This window comes from Rousettus aegyptiacus, unplaced genomic scaffold, assembly GCF_014176215.1.
Source record: "Rousettus aegyptiacus isolate mRouAeg1 unplaced genomic scaffold, mRouAeg1.p scaffold_m13_p_6, whole genome shotgun sequence".
NCBI classification, from domain to species: Eukaryota; Metazoa; Chordata; class Mammalia; order Chiroptera; family Pteropodidae; genus Rousettus; species Rousettus aegyptiacus.
The window spans coordinates 6,501,879-6,521,570 of record NW_023416309.1 but is presented as its reverse complement, the minus strand read 5'-3'; the positions used below and the strand labels follow the sequence as shown (position 1 = coordinate 6,521,570).

Here is a 19,692-nt window from a genome sequence, read left to right as displayed (position 1 = left end):
GGAAGTAAAAAGCAGTCACTACAAAAATTCAATAAAATATATTTGCTCTGAATAAGACCAAGAAATTAAGTGGTAGTTGAATGAGAATGTGAGTGTAAGAAATTTCTATGTGCATGTGTGTATATTTTGTTAAAGAAAATCATGTTTTTATGTTAAAGCATATGATAAAACAAAGAAGGGGATATTGAAAATATGGAGGGAGAGTAAATAATTGCACAAGTGAAGTTCCTGAAAAGGCAAGTAGAATGGAATTTGGTGTCAAAGTGGGAGGGTTGTCCTTTGGCCCTTCAATAATAGCAAGAGCACATCAGTACCAAAAGTAAGGAATACAGAGGATATGTGTAAGGATAGGTGAGCTTGCCAAGGAGGTAAAGCTTGAGCAGAGAGCTAAAAATGAGCATTGCATGCATTAGCGAGGTGCAGCGGGGGCTAGTGTGAAAATGAAGGTAAAGGAAATCATTTCATTCTTTACACAGGAAGTGCTTTGATGCATTGAATACTTGAGAAACAGAAGGAAATCTCAGTAAATATTTATTGAACAAAGGAATAATTTTGTTAATTTAATAAAATAACCATTTTATTTCTTAAATTGATTTAATTAAATTTAGTTCTTATTGAGTTTGAATTTTAATTCTATTCGAGGTTTTTGGCTTAATTGAAATTAGTAAGTATCTTCATTTCTAGAACTGTAAATCTCTCCATAATAATTTGTTCTCAGTCTTTCTCTGTGTTAATAGTGTCAGTGAAGCCAACTTGGACAAAATTAAAATTACTTCAACTCAAATGGTTTTTCATACTCATGTTGAAATGAAATAGCTTCGATTTACTATAGTGGAGGTGGAAGGGAGATTGCTGAAGGTTACAAGCCTGATTCTGCTTTTTTTGTCTTACTTGAGGTTAACCTTAGTGCTCTAGTCATCTCCCTGTATCTGTTTTTTTTTTTTTTCAAGTGTTTTTAATGCTCGGGTTGGACATACTCTTGGATGACACTTTCAGATAAGGAAATTTTCAGAATATCTTATCTGAAAAAGAGTTTTAAAAATTAAAACCAAAAGTCAAACATTTTTCCAAATTATTCTGAATTGCAGAGGCTATACTTTACTTAAAAAATTCAAGAAAAAATGAAGAATATCAAAACTCAAGAGAGCTAATCAAATCAGCATTCAAAAGACAAAGCTTATCTATATATAACTATAACCAATTAAGAAATATAATTTTAGTGAATTTTTATAAATTTTATTACATAATTTTCTGTTTTTACGATAGCAATTTTTACTTGGCAAAGCCATACACATTCCAACATATATTATTAATGTAAACTAAGTGTCTATTGTAAATTGAACAAAAATATTCCATTCTCAACAGTTTCAAATGTTATGTAACAGTTTATTTAGAAGCATAGGCACTCTAAGAACTAGAATAAAAATTTACTAAAGAGCACTGGGGAGATTGGGTGCCCATATGAGAAAATATAGACTTATACTATTATTTATGACCATAGTGCAATAAAACTAGGAACAAAGGCATATTAACAAAAAAAAAAAATCAGCTACTTTCAATTAAAACAAAGAAAAATCTAAATCACCGTGGGCTTGAATTGGAAATCAAAGCTACAAATATAGGTCAATGAAAAAATTATAACAATTGACAATCATCCTTTAGAAATTGTGTTGAAAACATATTCAGCCTAAAAATCTGAGAAAGAAATGCTATATCCTAATATATATATATATATGTGTGTGTATATATATGTTACATATATATACATATATATATTTGAGAAACCACAAAAAAAATTTAAAAAGAAAATGAAAAGTCAAAAATTTCAAAAGACTAAACCAATATAAAATAAAGCAATAAATTAGTTTGATTCTATGAAAATTTCAATAATAAAATGACACAATGATTTACAAAACAATGAAGAAAATATAAGTGATGTTTATAAGTATTTTTAAAGTAAAAATATTAGATTAAAATTATGAAAATGTCTATGAATTAGTAAAAGTTTTCTCATTTCCATGGTGAATGAGGAAAAAAAGGGTAATACAAGTCATGAAATTAAATTTTAAGAATGTGAAATAAAAATCTTTGAAAATTTTATCAGTCCTCAAGTTTTTAATAATTATTCCATGTCATTGTATTTATTTTGAAGCATAGGATATAGAATAAAAACCCAATTCATTTTATAAGATTAACACAAACCTATTATTAAATCTGATGATGACAGCAATTAATTGAACATTGAAACCAATCTCACTTAAGATTGGTGATGCAGCCATGTGGAAATGTGTGTGTGTGTGTGTTTCTAAGGAATGAAAAGAATAGTTAATAAAATAATCCTTATTCAGTGATTCAGCTCTTGTCCTCAATATATTCCTCTAGGGAGATTACGGTTACAACTATTTCCCGTGTCGAATTCTTCCATGTCAATCAAAGCTTGCTGCTTGTCATAGTAGTTTTATCAACTGATTAATTTTTGCTTTTTTCTAAGTGTTAACTTAAAAATTTTTTAGTTTTATTTTGTTCATTTTTCTCTAAGTTTCCTTAAGTTACCACCTAAGTTATTTATGTTTTACAGATTTTATACTTCTACAATATTAGTTTTAATTAACCTAACAAAAATAAAACATGTTTACATATAAAATACTAAGAAACACATAAATGGTAGAAAAACTTCCATCCAAATTTTTAAAAATAAGTGATACGTTAAAGTCATATTTTCTTTACTTTCAAAAAACTTACTTTTAAGACACTCATAAATGCATGTGTATTTTATAAATGTTTATATGCATTCTATGAAGTTCTAAATAATTAACACATTTAATGTTACACATTATAGAAATTTTAAGACTTGCTCCAAAAACTGTTAATTAATGTAAGCACTAAAAGTGCACACGATTCAAGTAAATCATTGTGCATTATCTAAAGTCCAAAACATTTTGGATGTATTCAATCTTACAAGGTCCAGAAATGCCTGTCTTAATTTTAAAATGAGTGCCTAAGTTGCATTTGGTTCTTACAATAAGTTATTGCCAACATGTTCTCTGTAAATCATAGCATTTATACACTAAAAAACATGTTTTTTTGTGGTACTTGATTCTTGCCCATCGAGTATCATCTGTACTGATCAACGGATAACCACACCTACCTGAGACTTGAGGAACACAAAAACTGATCATATAGAGAGAATGAATCTTGGAGTACATTAAAAGTTTATTATGGCATGGCCATGTAAGGCTCATTGTAAATAAGTATAGGCATACTTCATTTTATTGTGCTTCGTAGATGTGTTTTTTACACATCAAAGGCAAGATCCTTGAAGGTAAACCCTCCACCAAGAAAAAGATTATGATACACTTGCTATACTTACTTTGTTGTGGGTCTAGAACAGAAACCACAGTATCCACAATAGCCAAAGCAATTAATATAAGAATAAAGAACATTGTCAATATATATGTTTAATTTTTTTCTACCTGGAAAGGCCAAGATAAATAGGAAGCAATTAGATATATTTTGTATGTTCAATGTGGTGGAATACTTATAAAATCTTCTTATAAAAATCATTTCATTTCTTATATCTGAGCTGTCCAGCATGGTAGCCACTAGCTACATGTGGCTATCAGGCATGCAAAATATAGCTACTATAAGTATAAAATACATACTGGAATTCAAAGACTTAGCATATAAAAAAATAAAATCTCTTTCAACTTTCTACATTTTGATTATATTTTGAAATTATGCAAATGTGGATACATTGAATTAAATATATTAACAAAATTAAATCATGAGTTCCTTTTTAATGTGGCTACTAGAAAATTTAAAATTTTATATGCAACTTGAATGTGTTACATTATATTTCTAGAAAATATATACAGTAGTCACCATCTTCTCGTAGGGGATATATGCAAAGACCCCCAGTGCATGCATAAACCCAGAGATAGTATCAAACTCTATATATTCTAAATACAAACTATATTTTTTCCTTTACATACATACTTGTGCTAAAATCTACAGCTTTCCTTTCACATATTCAAACTGTCAGCAGCACTACTTGTATTTTCAGGCCATTGTTAAGTAAAATAAGAGTTATGTGAATATAAACACTATGAGAACCGTGACAGTCAATCTTATAACCAAGACTGTACTAAGTGAATAACTGGTGGGTAGCATATACAGCGTGGATACTCTAAACAAACCTTTTGGTACCAGGGACCAGTGCTCCTATGAGAATCTAGTGCCTGATGATCTGAGGTGGAGCTGAGGGGGTAATGGTAGCACTGGGGAGCAGCTGCAAATACAGATGAAGCTTAGCTCTCTTGCCCACCACTCACCTCCTGCTGTGTGGGCTGGTTCCTAACAGGCCCTGGACAGATACCAGTATACAACCCACCAGTTTGGAACCTCTGCTCTCAAAAAAGGAATGTTTCACATCCTGGGCTGGATGGAGTGGAATGGTGCATGATTTCTTCATGCTACTCAGAGTGATGCACAATTCAAAATTTATGAGTTGTTTATGTCTAGAATTTTCCATTTAATATTTTCAGACCATGGTTGAATGAAGGTAAATGAAACCATGAATAAGAGGGGACTACTGTGATATGATAGAAAAAAATGTTTCCTTTTATAAGAACAATACAAAATCAGAAAAATCTAAGAATAGAAATTATAAGATAATGTTTTAGTCTACTCAGTCAGCTATAACAAATTATCATAGACTGGGTACTCTAAACAAGGGGTCCTCAACCCCCAAGCCATGAACCAGTACCAGTCCGAGGTCTGTTAGGAACTGGGCCACATAATCGGAGGTGAGCAGCGGGCAAGGGAGTGAAGCTTCATTTGTATTTGCAGCCACTCTCCAGAGCTAGCATCACTGCCTCAGCTCCATCTCAGATCATCAGACATTAGATTCTTATAGGAACACTGGTCCCTGGTGCCAAAAAGGTTGGGGACCACTGTCCTAAATGGCAAACATTTTTTCTCCTCACAGTTCTGGAGTCTGGGAAGTCCAAGATCAAAGTGCTGGCAGATGCAGTTTTTAGAGAAGGCTTTCTTTCTGGTTTGCTGAAGGCACCATTCTCCTTATACCCTCACAGGGAGAAAAGCAAGATCTCTGGTGTATCTTCTTCTGAGGGCACTAATCCTATCATGAGGGCCTCCCCCTCATCGCCTAATTACTCCAAAAAGTCCCATCTTTAATTATGTTCATGGTGGGGATTAAGGTATCAAGGTATGAATGTTGGGAGAACACAAACACGCAGTCCATAACAGATATTAGAAGAAATTTGCAGAAGCTATGTTTAAAAAACACACACACACACACAACTATTGGCTGTGTGTTATGAGAGAAACAGAGGGAGAAAAGGGAGAGATAAATGAAGAAAGAGAGAGAGTTTTTTTTTTTCATTGTTGGTTAAAGAATGAACATCTGTCTCTCTACTTCTGTATTTGCTTCTGTATCTACTTGTGTTAAAAATGTAGGCCCTCCCTGGATACACTTTTTACAATATTTTGCACATAGAAAAATGATTGAGAGAGATTGCTTTATAACAAAAAAAGAGTCCTAACATGTCCCTGGTTTTGAAAACATAACATATGACTGTGTCATTTAAATTACACTCCCTACCACTGTGTTCAGTTTGCTCCAATTTCAGATTATCGATACTGTAAAGAGAGAGATGTTTGCAAAAGAAATTGGTAAATTCAATACAATTTTAATAAACTTTTAATTTGAGGATGGACTTGATGAACTATTTTAAAATTCATTAGAATAAATGCATGAAAAGTCACAAATTATTTAATAAGTTAGAAAAATGATTAATAGTATCTTTCCTGTTTCCTGAACAAAACCCAGTGCATACAAAAATTAGAATTTGAGTGTTATTTTAAGTTATTGAGAAAATAATACATTATTTAATATTGGGGCTGCTAACCACTTGTAAACAAAAAAGTAAAATCAGATCATTTTTCTCACAATTTACATGAAATAAATTTCAAGAAATTAAAGCTCTGCATATGATAAAATGAAAAATATAACATAAGTAATTAAAACAATTTGAAAATATAATCTGGATGGAAGGGAGTCATATTTTAGCATGATGCAAATGTTGAAATTATAATGGAAAAAAATTGCAAAGAAATACATGGAGAATAAAATAAAACAAGTTGTTTGACCTCACAGGTAGTGAGGGAATACAAACTAAAGGATGCTAATGGGTCTATGGCCATGCTGCCCTGAACAAGCTCGATCCTATCTGATCGCAGAAGCTAAGCAGGGTTGAGTCTGTTCAGCACTTGGATGGGAGACCACCTAGGAAGATGAGGTGCTATAGGCGTAAAAGTTAAAAAAAATAAGAGATTGTAAACTGACAAGGTTCTTACAATCTGTGAGGTCAACCAAGGGTTGCTTCGCCTAAAAAAAAAAAAAATTAATTAACTAACTAAATAAATAAAGGGTTAATGACTCAGAAATTAAAACAAATCACCATTCATTAAATCATAACTTCTTATTGGGGGAAATAACAAACATTTCCCTTAATATTTGGAAAGACAGGGCTTCAGGAAGGAAGACACAATAAAGTTAAAGAAAAAGCCATGCCAAATAACAATTCATTAATTAATTTGATTCTTCTCTTTTCCTCATGTCAGTTTCCTCTGAGGGAAAATTATTATTGAAGGAACTTAGTATTCTGAGATAAAACGCTAACAATTATGGTATGGGTAAAAAGTTTACTTTCTTGTAATATACAGCAAGATTTTTAGGTTGAATTTTAGTTTGTGGAATGAATAAATATCATCTAACTGAACATGATTTTTAAAATTATTTTGAAATGTCAGCTCTTAACTGACATAGCAAGTCATCTCTAAGTAATAAAATTTAATTTAAGATTTGATTTCAATCCAGATTTTGTGTGTTTAAGGTTTTCATTTTAGAAAGGATAATACTGCTTTGTAGAAGTTAGACATGATTACTTCCTATTCAATTGCTTTGATGTGCCTATTTCTTTGAACAAAAATCTCATTTTAAATGCTCTTCTGATATATGAGCCCACGGTTCCAGTGAAATTACTCCTGAAGCAAAGCATGATGAAGGCTTTACAGTTTGCTAAAAGTAGTTATTTTAATACATTTGTTGATATTTTCTTGATAGGCAGTGAATCAAAATTTACTTTAAAAAATTTTATTGTGAATATACAAAAGTAAATGGCAGGCAACAACTACTTTCCAAAACAGGAAAAACATTTGTTGCTATGTTTTTGTTTTGTTTTTCAATGGACCTTTCATTTTTATTGTGAAGCTGACTTTTAATGCAGATACTGAAGATTGAAAAGGCTAAACATGAACAAAATGACCACAACTAAAGATTTAGAAAAATGACACTCATTATATATTTTCTTCCAGAGTTGCTTACATTGAATGGAAATTAACCTTAGCAATAGTGTAGTTTAAAGATGAGAACAGATTTCATAATTTGCTTGAGGTTGGTTAATAGGATAGCAGCTGATTTAAATATAGATCTAAATGTTTTAGCGTGACATCCTCCCCCTTATCCCATACCAATAATATGGTCTTGATGGTGGAGTTGGGGACTAGGAACAGGGATATAGTTTTCTTTTAGTAAAGCTCTTCATAACCTCTTACTCTGATAATAAATTTATATCAAGTAATCCACTGATAGCCTTCATGTAATTAAAGAAAAATATATGAGAAAACTTAATATGACCCTCTTAGCAAGTTTCAAATATAGAATACAGTATCATTAACTATAGGCACATTGCTGTACTTAGATATCCAGAACTTATTCATTGTGTTTTTACCACACAGACAACCACGAAAAATAGTTAACTACATGAAATGATGAATATATTAATTACCTTGATTGTGTTGATTATTTCACAATATATCAAAATAGCAAACTGTATACTTTAGTTATATACAATTTTATCTGTCATTCTTAACACAATAAAGCTGGAAAAAGGTAAAATGTGTGTATACATGTAGTATATATTAATGTGAATAAATATATTTATCATTCAGATTGTACATTTGACTACTCACTTTATTAAATAATGATATTAGCAACTTATCTTTTTCTTCATCTTTCCTCTGCTTTTCTGTCTTCTCATTTCTGCTTTTTGTTGCTAACACTTAAATGTTCTGTAACTCTCATCATGTCTCCTTACCATATTTATGGGTACATTTTAGAAATGTGGCGCGTATTCACCTGTTGTGCTAATATATTGTCTACTGCAAAGCCAAGTAGAGTATTTACTTTATGTAGAGCTTTTGGGTTTTCTGAAGTTTCAAACAGGTCTGTTATTTCCCACATCTCCAGCATCCCTAGTGACCAGTTATTTTCATTTTCTCCTGTAGCGCTCTGTCTCCAGCAATTCTTCTGCCCCTCTCAATCTGTTGGACAGCAGTCCTCCTGGGATATAGCATCACTGTTGTCCTATGGTGCAGATGTCATTTTCTGATTTTCTTGTGTTCCTGTTCAGAGCTTTGTTTTCCCTCTTTTGGCTAAAGAAGGGGCAGACATTTATTGAGTACTAGTGTGTGTGATTATGCTTTATTCTATTATAATGCTTGCTGGGGTATTTTTAAATTACATTTGATGGATTCTTATAATTTAGAGATTTGAATGTTTCTGCTCTGTGAAACATATTTTATTATTTTCTGGTTAATTTTCTTCTCTACAGCTTTTATTTTATGTTTTTCATTCTTAAATTTCTGTTGGTTGGCTATTGAACGTCCTGGATTGATTTTCTAAATTTTTTTTTGGTATTTTTTCTCAATCTGCCTATTTTCCTTTTTTATAGGCAGATTTCCTTATGTTCCTTCTCCTAATAATTCTTTTTATTTTAAACACATTTTAATCTCTAAGATTAAACACAATTTAATCACTTTATTTTAAACACATTTAATTCTCTAAGAAATCTTTCAGGTACACTGATTATTTCTTTCCCCATGAATTTTACCGCATTAAATTAATGATACTTTTTTTGAATATCTCTAAGGATATTACTACTGCTAATTTGATACTTTCTTATTTTCTATGAATAATCTCTGTGATCTCTGTGAATCATCTCTCTCTCACACATACACCCTCTGTTTATGTTTGAGAGCAAGGCATGAGAAGCTCAGTTGGAGCTCTTTGTAAGTGTGTAGTTCTGGTCACCTTGGGGTCTTCATTTTAGGATTCTTGACTTGGAGTTGGTGTCATTCTGGATGCTCCCATATGTCAGATGTCATTGGTGTCAACAATTTCTCTATAGAATTGCCTTCCCATCTGTGTAAGGGTTACAGATTTGGCTGTTGACTCTTCTGAGTCAGCAGTCAGAAAACAGAGTTGGGCATGTTTCCAGTTCCATGCATGGTATTTACCCCTCGCCCTCCACAATTATGTTTTGTTACAGGTCTTCCCCATACTCTCCTGTGTGCCAGGCACTTTTTTAGTCCCAATTCTGTCTGTGGTTTTACTGAAGATGCTGTCTCACTTCTTAATTGTGTGGCACATTGCCACTTTCTCCATTACGGAGCAATAGTTAACTTGCTTTTCTATGGACTTTTTGCCTTCCAGAATCTGTAGACATTTCTTATACCCTGACAGTTCTTTACCAATTTCATGTTTGTTATAGATTTATAACCAGTTGATTTTTATACTTACATTTGTTGGGTCTCAGGAAGGAAAGAAAACATATAGATGTAGTCAATTCCCTATCTTTAAGCAGAAATTATTCTAGAGATTTTAAATTCCCTGTTTATAACTCACTTGGCAACAGGTTATTGCAGATTCACATCTTTTCAAGCATCCAGATCAAATATATATATTTTAACCCATAGTACCTGGCATCATTCTCTGAATTTGTGCATACAACGCATTTGTTTAAAACTATTTTTTATTAATAGCTATTAATGTGATTGATGTATTTTAATGATATAAATTGCTTCACTCTGTTTTAAATGGAATTCCATTGTATCTCTTTCATCTGATTAAAATAGATTTTCTATATTCTTAAACCATTTCAAACAAAGACAAAGGTTTTTGACAGTAAATTCATGTTGGAAGATTGCAAATGGCTTTTGCTGTTGAATACCTACATTTCTAAAATTCAAGTTCACTCTCAAATTTAAACTTAACTCTCAAGCATTTTCACCCGGGAACAGAATGAAACATGTGTATAACTGTTGTCTTAAATGTATTTAAGATCCTATACTTTAAGAAGCAATCACTAATAAAACTGACATTCTAACCATCAAAATTGAAGAAGTACTTTTTTAAATCATATTTGTCAGTATTTGAGAACTAAAGATGAAATGCTCTAAATTGTATTTAGATTATTCTGAACATTTTAACACATAGAGAAAATGGAAATAAATATCTTTGGATATTTGATTATCATTACCAAGAATTATAGGTTTTATTTTTTTTTTTTGAGATAATTCTCATTTTTGATGCATAACACGCTAGGATATTACATAATTGGAACATGGTTTCTTTCTTCATGGTTTTACCTTAGAGTACCTCAAACACAAGTACAGAAACTTATGTTCCATATATTCTAAATCTCTGTTTACATACTTGCCACCGATATTGGCTTATAACTTTCCAAAGAGCTTTTGGCTTAAATTTTAAATGTGCATTCATTTGGCTTAAATTTTAAATGTGCATTCTAATGTATTCTGAGCTGAATGAGTTGTGACTGTTGTCTTTGTCCAGTTAGGCTGCTGTAGAAAAATACCACAGACTGGTAACTTATAAAAAACATAAATTTACTTCTTACATTTTGGAGGCTGGAAGTTCAAGATCAGGGAGCAAACATCATTGTAGTGTCTTCTCTCGGGTTGCAGACTTCTAGTTGTGTCCTTACATAGTTGAAGGGGCTGAGGAATACTGTGAGTTTTTTTATAAAGCATTAAACTTTTCAATAGAACTCCACCCTCATGACTTAAACACCTCCTAAAGGCCCCGTCTCTTAATACCATCACATTTCACATTAAGATTCAACATGTAAATTTGGGGATGGGGGATCACAAACATTCAAATCATAACAACTGTCAATTTTAAAATAACATTATATAATTTTCTGAATTTTGAAAAAAAATTTCAATAGTGAAAGATATTTTGGAATATATTTTCCTTATATATAATGTAATAGTAAAATAGTTCTTACCACTGTGATATTTATTTAGGATATATGTGAGCTGGATTGTTGACCTTGACAGATATTTATTCTTCAAAAGGAAGTAAAGAGCAGATACAGACCCAGCCTCCAGTTCTAATCCAGAGATTGTAATTTAGCAATATCAGGATTTTTAAAAATTGAAACATTCTGCACCTAGAATAGGATATAAGTCTATATAAAGCAATCATGAACTCTGGTTCTTTAATGAATGGAATAACGATGAGTCGTTATATTATTCCTGTTTTATTTACATCCTTTTTAAAATATGAAAATTATATAGCAGCATGAATATGCATAGTATTTTAACTACATTAAATTATGAATGTGAAAGTTTTAAATTTTAATAGTTATAATGATTTAGAAAAGCCTCTCAAAACATTCATTTGTTTCTTTCTGCTCAGGTGCTTTAGAAAAATGGGTGGGTGTATCAAAAATCTAAGCATTGCTTATAAAACATTATTCACAGTGGTAATCCCTCTATCAAAACCATAATGTGGAAAAAATCACATGTTTACTCTAAGTTCTACTCCAAGAAAACATTTTGCTGCAAATGTCTAATATGATGATGATCTTCTAAAATGACTAACCCAAATGGAACCCCTGGTTTGTGTCAGAATGTTTCCTTTAGAAGGTGGCTTAGGTTCCTCTGCCAGATGAGCTGAAGGACATTCTTGAAGCAGAAAGTGCCAAGGGAAGACATGAAGACCTCAAACAAGAGTCGGAAAGAAACAAACACTAGGAATGTGTTTTTGACAATTTGAACATATTCCAGGCAAGCATTCTCAGAATGGACACTAAGTGGACACTAAGTAGGCCATAATTTGAGAAAGGCAGAACAGATTTAGAAGGAATAGAGGTTGAGATCATTACTATTCTTAAGAGAAGAGCTATTTGGAAATTCTTTGTTTTTCCTGGGGCTAGCCGAATTAGAAATTAGAATTCTCCTTTGGGTACCATGGTGAAATATTCAAGAGCTCTAGAGAAAATGGAGTTTGGGTCTCTCCAGTGAGACATTTATGGGAATGAAGGATAAAAGAAATAAGTGACTGCTTCCTAAGGTATTAGGTCAGACATTGGCATAGATTCCCTGAGAGCCTGGTCTAGCAGAAGGACTAATATCCTGCTAATTGTAGGGCAAAATTTTTTGAATTGATGATCCAAAGATTTATACGTGTCTCCTGGATAGCAGTGAAAGATCATGCAAGAATCTCAATATATCTAATTGTGGCGAATTAGGGTAAAACGAAGTGTGCCAGATGGATTAACATTTCAGAATCTGGTACACTTTCCTCCCAGCGTTATTATTTTTTTTTTCCTCAAACAAGTCATTAATCTTGGGGAAAATAGAAATACTGAGATAAAATATGATATATTATTGATGAACTTTCTCTGATAGTCTAATTCAGTCATATGATGAGTGAAGTGTTCTTTCGAATGTTAAAAAACAAAATATTTTCAAATGTCAAAAAATTAAAAAGAAGATATAAAATAAAAGCAGTGTTTTATTCTCTGGCTTGTAATGCCTGGATTTAAATAATGAATACTACAGTTGCTGAGCTTGGGTTTCATTCTGAGATATGCAAAACATCCCACATTTACTGGCGTGGCTCATTTACCTGTGGACTCTTGTGATCCCAGCAGTCTAACTGGTCTTTGGAAGTGTGGCAGTAGTGTGAGTTTGTCTGCCTAACCTGGTTCGTGCTGCAGGAAAAATGATCTTAGAATTTAGAGGAAATAAACATTCATTCCTTCACTGACAAAACTTGTTAATACCTGCTACATGTGAGGTGCTAATCTAGCATCTCCTGATTCAATAGAGAAATCAATTATATAACATATGTGAGTGACATTTTAACTCATCCAGCTCAACAGCACCATAAATGAAGAATATCCTAAACTGCACTCATGATTTATTTTATTCTCCCAAACTCGTTTTGCTTTACTCTGTTGCCTAAGCCAATTTGGGATTCATCTTTGATTTTCCCTTTTACTTAACACCAATGTGCAACTAAATCACTGAGTTTTTTTTTGATATTCCATCCAAATCACCTCAAAATTTTTTTTTTCTTTGTTGCTACTACCTCATTTCAGACCACCATTCCTTCTCATGGGATTATTACTATAATATTCCAACCAACCTTTAGTCCTGCTAATCTTTAATTTATAGGCAAAGATATCTTTCTATTCTGTCTTCAAGCTAACTGATCCTCTTAGACTGTGTTTATTCTGCTGTTGAGTCCTTCGGTGACTTTTAACATTTTGGTTATTGCATTTTTCATTTCCATAATTTTAATTTTTATATTTTCAATTTTTAGTGACATCTATTTTATAATTGGACTATGATAGGTACTTTATACTCTTTGTCAAATAATTTTAACAACTGTGTCATCTCAGTGTGGTATCTTTTTCCTTTTTCATCCATGGTTCTTGGCATGACAAGTGCTTTTTGATTATAACCTAGACATTTTGGTTATTATGTTGGGAGACTCTGTATCCTATTTTAGCAAGCAATTATGCTTTTTATGTTTATTGTGCAGATACTGACCTATTTTTTGAAGTTTTAGTTCTAACTACAATGTCATTTTGAGAGCTATTGAGATGCTATTTTCAATTTCTTAGTTTGCCCATGTCACCAGGTCTTTTGCTGATTCCTGTTGGTACTGTCCGTGAGGCAGAAAGTGCTTCCCCAGACTAGACTTCTCTGCTCTCTACACCCTGGGAGAGCAATTTCCCTCACCTCTGGTTGTCTATGGGCTCTTGCTTAATCTCTGCCTAAGCTTTTGGGCTGCCTGGGAGGAGGAGGGAAGAAACTCTGCAGGGGAGGGAGGAGGGAAGAAACTCCAGCCTCAGGAGCAGTTAGCACTTCCCTTGGCCTCTTGTTTGCAGGACTCCAGTTCAATCTAGGGAGGAAGAGGGCTGCCTGCGCGGTGTTATCTTGCTGGTTTCAGGTTTGGAGGATGCCAGGATTTGATCTGCTGGTATGGGGAGTGGGCGAGATTTGGAAGATGTTGAAACACAGTGTTTCATCTTTCAGAAACTTCTTATGGTTGCCTGTTATGTTATGTTATTATTAGGGTCTATAGTTGTACTCAGAGAGGAGGTATAAAGAATGAGTCTATGCTATTTTGTCCACACCAGAAGTCAAGTCTGTCTTTCTAGAGTACACATTCTTGTTAGTCTCCACTTAAAAATCTTTCATCCATCTTAGATAAAATCAGTGCTCCTAATCTGGCTCTATCAGTTAGGACTCTGTGCTGCATATAACAGAAAACACAATTTAAAAAATTAAAGCTTGTGTTTTGACTTATGTAACTATAAAGTTCAGAGGCATCAGAGAAGCCTTTATTTGAAATTCAAGCCACAGAGCCAGAATCTGTCTCTTGACTGCTTCTTATTGTTGGCTCTCTCATAGTGTTTATAAGATGGTTGCAAGTTTTCATGGGCTATCATATTCAGGTCATACCCATAGGCAAGAAAAATATCCTTACATCCCGCCTGACCCTTCAAAACACATGGAGATATCAAGCAAAAAGTTTAAAAGCCTTCGATTTAATTCTGATTACATAGCTTTGTCTAAAATGAACTCTGAGTAGTAAATCTGGTTGAGCTTTTTCTCACTCTTTTTCCTTGAAAGATGTATTAGAGTAAGTCTTTCTGGAAGTACATGCACTATAAGAAAATAAAAACCAGGTTTCTGTCATTTAAAGAAGGGAGGAATGGATGGATGCATCAGGACAAACAAAACAAAACAAAACAAAAAACTTGCAAATGTAATTACAGTGGTTTTCAATTACTCTTCTCATCTCCACCCTGCTTGCTTCACTAGTTTCAGCTCTCCTGATATATCTTCTTGTACTTCAAACAAGCCAGTCAGAATTGCTTTTGATTTTTTAGATGTGCCATACTTTTCCGATCTTTAGAACTACGTTCTTGTTGTTCCTTTTGCTTGAAACACCCAAATCCACTCTTCTCTAGCCATCTCTTCTACACACACACACACACACACACACGCACAACTTTTTTGTATATTTACTTATTCTGCTCAAATTTCAGAACTCAGTCTACAGCTGTTCTTTACCCTCAAAATTAGGTGATTCCATATTGATTTTTCGGCCTCTTTATTTCTTACACCATAGCATGTATTATAACCTAGTGCAGTGGCCGATTATTTTAGCTATGTTTCTTACTAGCTTGTAAGGGCATAAGTGTGTCACATTCACAACTTTATTCTCATTACCTAACAAAGTACTTCTTAGTAATCCATTTTAAAGACTCTGTGTGAATTTAGCATGTTATGAATTCATAAAGAAAGCAATTACAATGTCCATGTAAATAGGGAATAGTTTGTGTAGGAGATGCACCTTGGAAAAAGAGTATGAATCTTCTAGGACTTAGAAGTTACAGAGGGCATTTTGAGCAGTAAAAAGTTACTTTATGGGCACAGGCAAATATAACAGATATACTATCTGTGTCGTTTTATTATTTTTCTTCTCAAATGAGCCTGACAGCTTCTTCTGTCCCCATGGACATTATCCATCTGTGCCTTCAAATCCAGGCTTAGGCTTCTTCTGTACCCCTGGTGTTTTGCAGCTCCCTAGAGTCCACATGGCATTGCTTTGTCTCATCTGTTACCATTCCCTTTTCAGTACATAGAAATGAAGAATTAATATCAATATATCTGAATGTCAAAACTTTAATACAAATGTCAAGACTATTCCACATCACTGATTGTTTTGAATTCTGAGCTCAACTTGTACAGGCTACAATGCAGGGGAGAACCACTTGGGTATGTCACCATTTTCTTGTCAAAGGCCACTCCAGGCCATAACAAACTGCAATTAAGGAAAATACCCTTATTCTTATGACATAGAATCACAGATTAAAGAATATAGCTAAAGAAACAGAGTTGAAAATTCCTTTAAGAATTTTAAGAGTATTTTCTATGAAAGAAATTTACAAAGTTGCTCGAACAAGAGCCATTGTATTTATACATTCTGTGTTTGTTATTTTCATTTTGGTTGAAATGAAAGAATCTAGAATTGTTTTTGAGGCTTCTTTGAGAGTAAGAAAGCCTGAAATTATTCACTAGGAGAAGTCTTTGGTTAAACTTATGTTATTACTGTCAGCAAATAGAATTATTTAAAGGTAAGACACGACTAGAGCTTCCTTGATGTTCTGTACCAAAAGAGAATAAAATATCTGACATCCAAAAGGAGAAAGGAGAAAATACTGTGTCTGAAGATCCTAGTTTTAACCAGTAATTTTAAGTATATAAGTATGTTATTTTACTTAGTCTTCACCGGAAGTATGTAAGTACACTCACAACCTAATTTATCAAATGTTAAAATTTTACTATAATTGAAAGAGTAAAAAAAATGATGTAGATGATAGAGGCTCTGTTCATCTCTCTGGCAACCAAATCAAAGTTGTGGTGGAAAAAAGGAGTAGCAGCAAGGAAAAATCACCTGGGAAGAACAAGCTGTACAACTAGGGAGAAAGCCAAAATATCACCCCACAATGGCAGAAGGTAAGATGGGGTGAGAATGTGGGCTGCCCAGTCTTGTCTTGAGCGGCTGAATAAGACGGAGGCTGTGGCTGCAGAAGCGGCAGCAGCAGACGCCTTTTAAAGGGTCTGGGTCCATGAGCAGATTTTTGCAGTGATGGACCTGCTCACTCTGAGCACCAATGCGCTTCAACTGCGCACAGGGGGCACCAGGGACTTAAAGGAGATATTGTCGGAGTGAGGACCTGGTACAGAAGTGCCAGCGGTATCCATGGTTCCTTATTGAGCCCTCCCCCTTCCTAGTGGCTGGAAACAGTGCCTCCATGGCTGTGACGTCATCAAACTCTTTAACAGAGGTCGCTCCACCCAGAGGATTTCCTGAAACCCGCCTCCCCCAACTCACGGCCCCATTCAAGCCACATCCAGATGTATCCTCAGCAAGTCAGGCTCCTTGCTGACACTCACACTGGAGGAGGCAGCTGGCCTCGGTTTCTGGTGTGGCCTTTTGAGGCGACTGTAAGCGCAAAATCTGCAGATTGCTTGTTGAATCAACAGGTGACCCTAGAGGGGTAGAGGCTTGAGCTAAGTTTGGCATGCAGCTGAACCCCTCTCAGGACTGTGCCACTGAACACCTACTTCACAAATCCACACTAATAAGACTGAGACACTTAGGATCTTTGCTTAGTACATAGAAACAGACACGGAAAGGCAGCCAAAATGGGAAGACAAAGAAGCAGAAACTATAAGAGAGAATAGAACAGAGATCCAGATATAATAGAGTCAAGTAATCTAACAGATGCTGAGTTCAAAACACATTATAAAGATGCTCGATGAACGTTTTGGAAGTGTAGATAAATTCAGTGAGAACTTCAATGGAGAGAAAAAAACATAAAAATGAAAATGGAAATTATAAAAGCAACTAGTCTGAAAGGAAAAATGCATTATCTGAGATGAGAAGTATATTAAATTGAATAAACAAAGAAATAAACAAAGTGAATAAAGAACAGTATCAAATGCCCTATCTACAGGACAGGAAAGCTAAGGACACTGAATCAGAATGGTGAGAAAAAAGATACTGAGATTATAAAAATAATTTAAAGAGAATATATGGCACTGTTAAGGCTCCAAATATTTGTCTGATTGGCGTAACTGAAGAAAATCAAGATGTCAAACAACTGTTTGAAGAAATAATGATGGAAAACTTTCCTAACCTGGAGAAAGAAATGAACATAAAACTCTAGGAAGCTCAGAGAATTCCAAAAATCAGGGACCCAAAGAGACCCACACTAAGACACATCATAATTAAAACGCCAAAGGTTAAATACAAAGAAAGAATATTAAAAGCAGCAAGACAAAAACAAATAATTACATATAAGGGAACACCCATAAGACTGGCAGCTGATTTCTCAAAAGAAACTATGCAGAACAGAAGGGCTTGGCAAAAAATATTCAACAGGATGAAAACCCAGGATCTACAACCAGAAAAATTTATCCAGCAAAGCTATCATTTAGAGTTGTAGGACAGATAAAGAGCTTCCCAGACAAAAATAAGCTAAAAGAATTTATCGCCACTAAACCCGTAGTACAGGAAATGTTGGAAGGACATCTTTTATTTATTTATTTATTTATTTATTTATTTATTTATTTATTTATTTATTTATTTTTTTAGGCAGGGCAACCCTTGGTTGACCTCACAGATTGCAAGGACCTTGTCAGCTTACAATCTCTTATTTTTTTTTTAATTTTTTTATGCCTACAGTACCTGGTCTTCCTAGGTGGTCTCCCATCCAAGTAGTAACCAGACCCAACACTGTTTAGCTTCTGAGATCAGATGGGATAGGGCTTGTTCAAGGTAGCATGGCCATAGACTAGGGACTTCTTTAAGAAGAAATAACATGTATCAAAAACAGGAATAAAGAATGGTAACAACTACATTGCTATCAATAAGTACCTTAAACGGAAAAGAATTAAGGATAAGAAAACAAGACCCCTACATATGAAAAAGAAGGGGATGGACAAAGATTTGCTTTGATGAACTTAGAAGGTATTTAAGTTAGACAGAGAAAGATAAACACTATATGATTTCACTTATATACAGAATCTAAGAGATAAAGAAGTACAAATTAGTAGCTGATGGATGGTCAAGGGGATGGGGAGCACAGCATAGGGAATGCAGTTAGCATTAATAAGTTGGCTAGGTAGAGGGTCAGGGGAAGGAGGGTGCAATTGGGGGGATCATTTTATGAACTATATAGATGTCTAACCAATGTACTGTATACTTAAAACTAAATTAAAAATTTACTATATTTACTTAATAAGAATTATTTAAGAGATTAAAAAATTGCAGTTATGTGAAGCTTTCTGCATGTATTCCTCTAATTATTATATTCCTCTAATCTCTCCATTAAAACAAACAAACAACGACGACAACAACAACAACAACAACAACAACAAAACATGGTGCCGTCCTTCATGGTCATCACTCATATAGGTTTTTAGGAGATTAACAATAAAGGATGTTATTTTATATTTTTCAAACTTTATTTATTATTACCTTTATCACATATCAATATTCTACACAGGGGTGTTCATTTGTGAGCTATCTATCTTTTCCTTTGTTATTTATTGTTTTACCTCTTTCATTATCATACTTATTACAGGTTAATCATATATCCTAATATCAGATAAGACAAATTCTTTTCTTTGTCAATGTTATTTATTATTGGCCTCTAGTTTTTCAATTAAATTTTTGATAAATTTGTCAAGTTTTATGAAAAGTCTTGCTGGAATTTTTATTGAATTTGCATTGTAATTATTAATTACTTTAAGAGACAATTTTATCATCATAAAATTGAGTCCTCTCACTCATTAACATGAAGTATTGTTTGTTGTATTTAGAATTTCTTCTATGAATATCTTTATATCTATTTATCTATATGTTTTATCAATAATGATCTTACACACCTTCTAAGTTTATTTCTAACTACCTCGGAGACATTGTTGCTA

At 33.5% G+C, this 19,692-nt stretch overlaps 1 non-coding gene and 1 pseudogene across 1 annotated transcript in view; one reads left to right on the top strand and one right to left on the bottom strand.

The window, feature by feature from the left end:
- LOC107498386 overlaps window positions 1-19,692 on the top strand; it is a 973,375-nt gene that overhangs the window by 770,356 nt on the left and 183,327 nt on the right. The window lies entirely within an intron of this gene.
- Window positions 18,437-18,555, bottom strand: LOC118604167 (annotated as a pseudogene).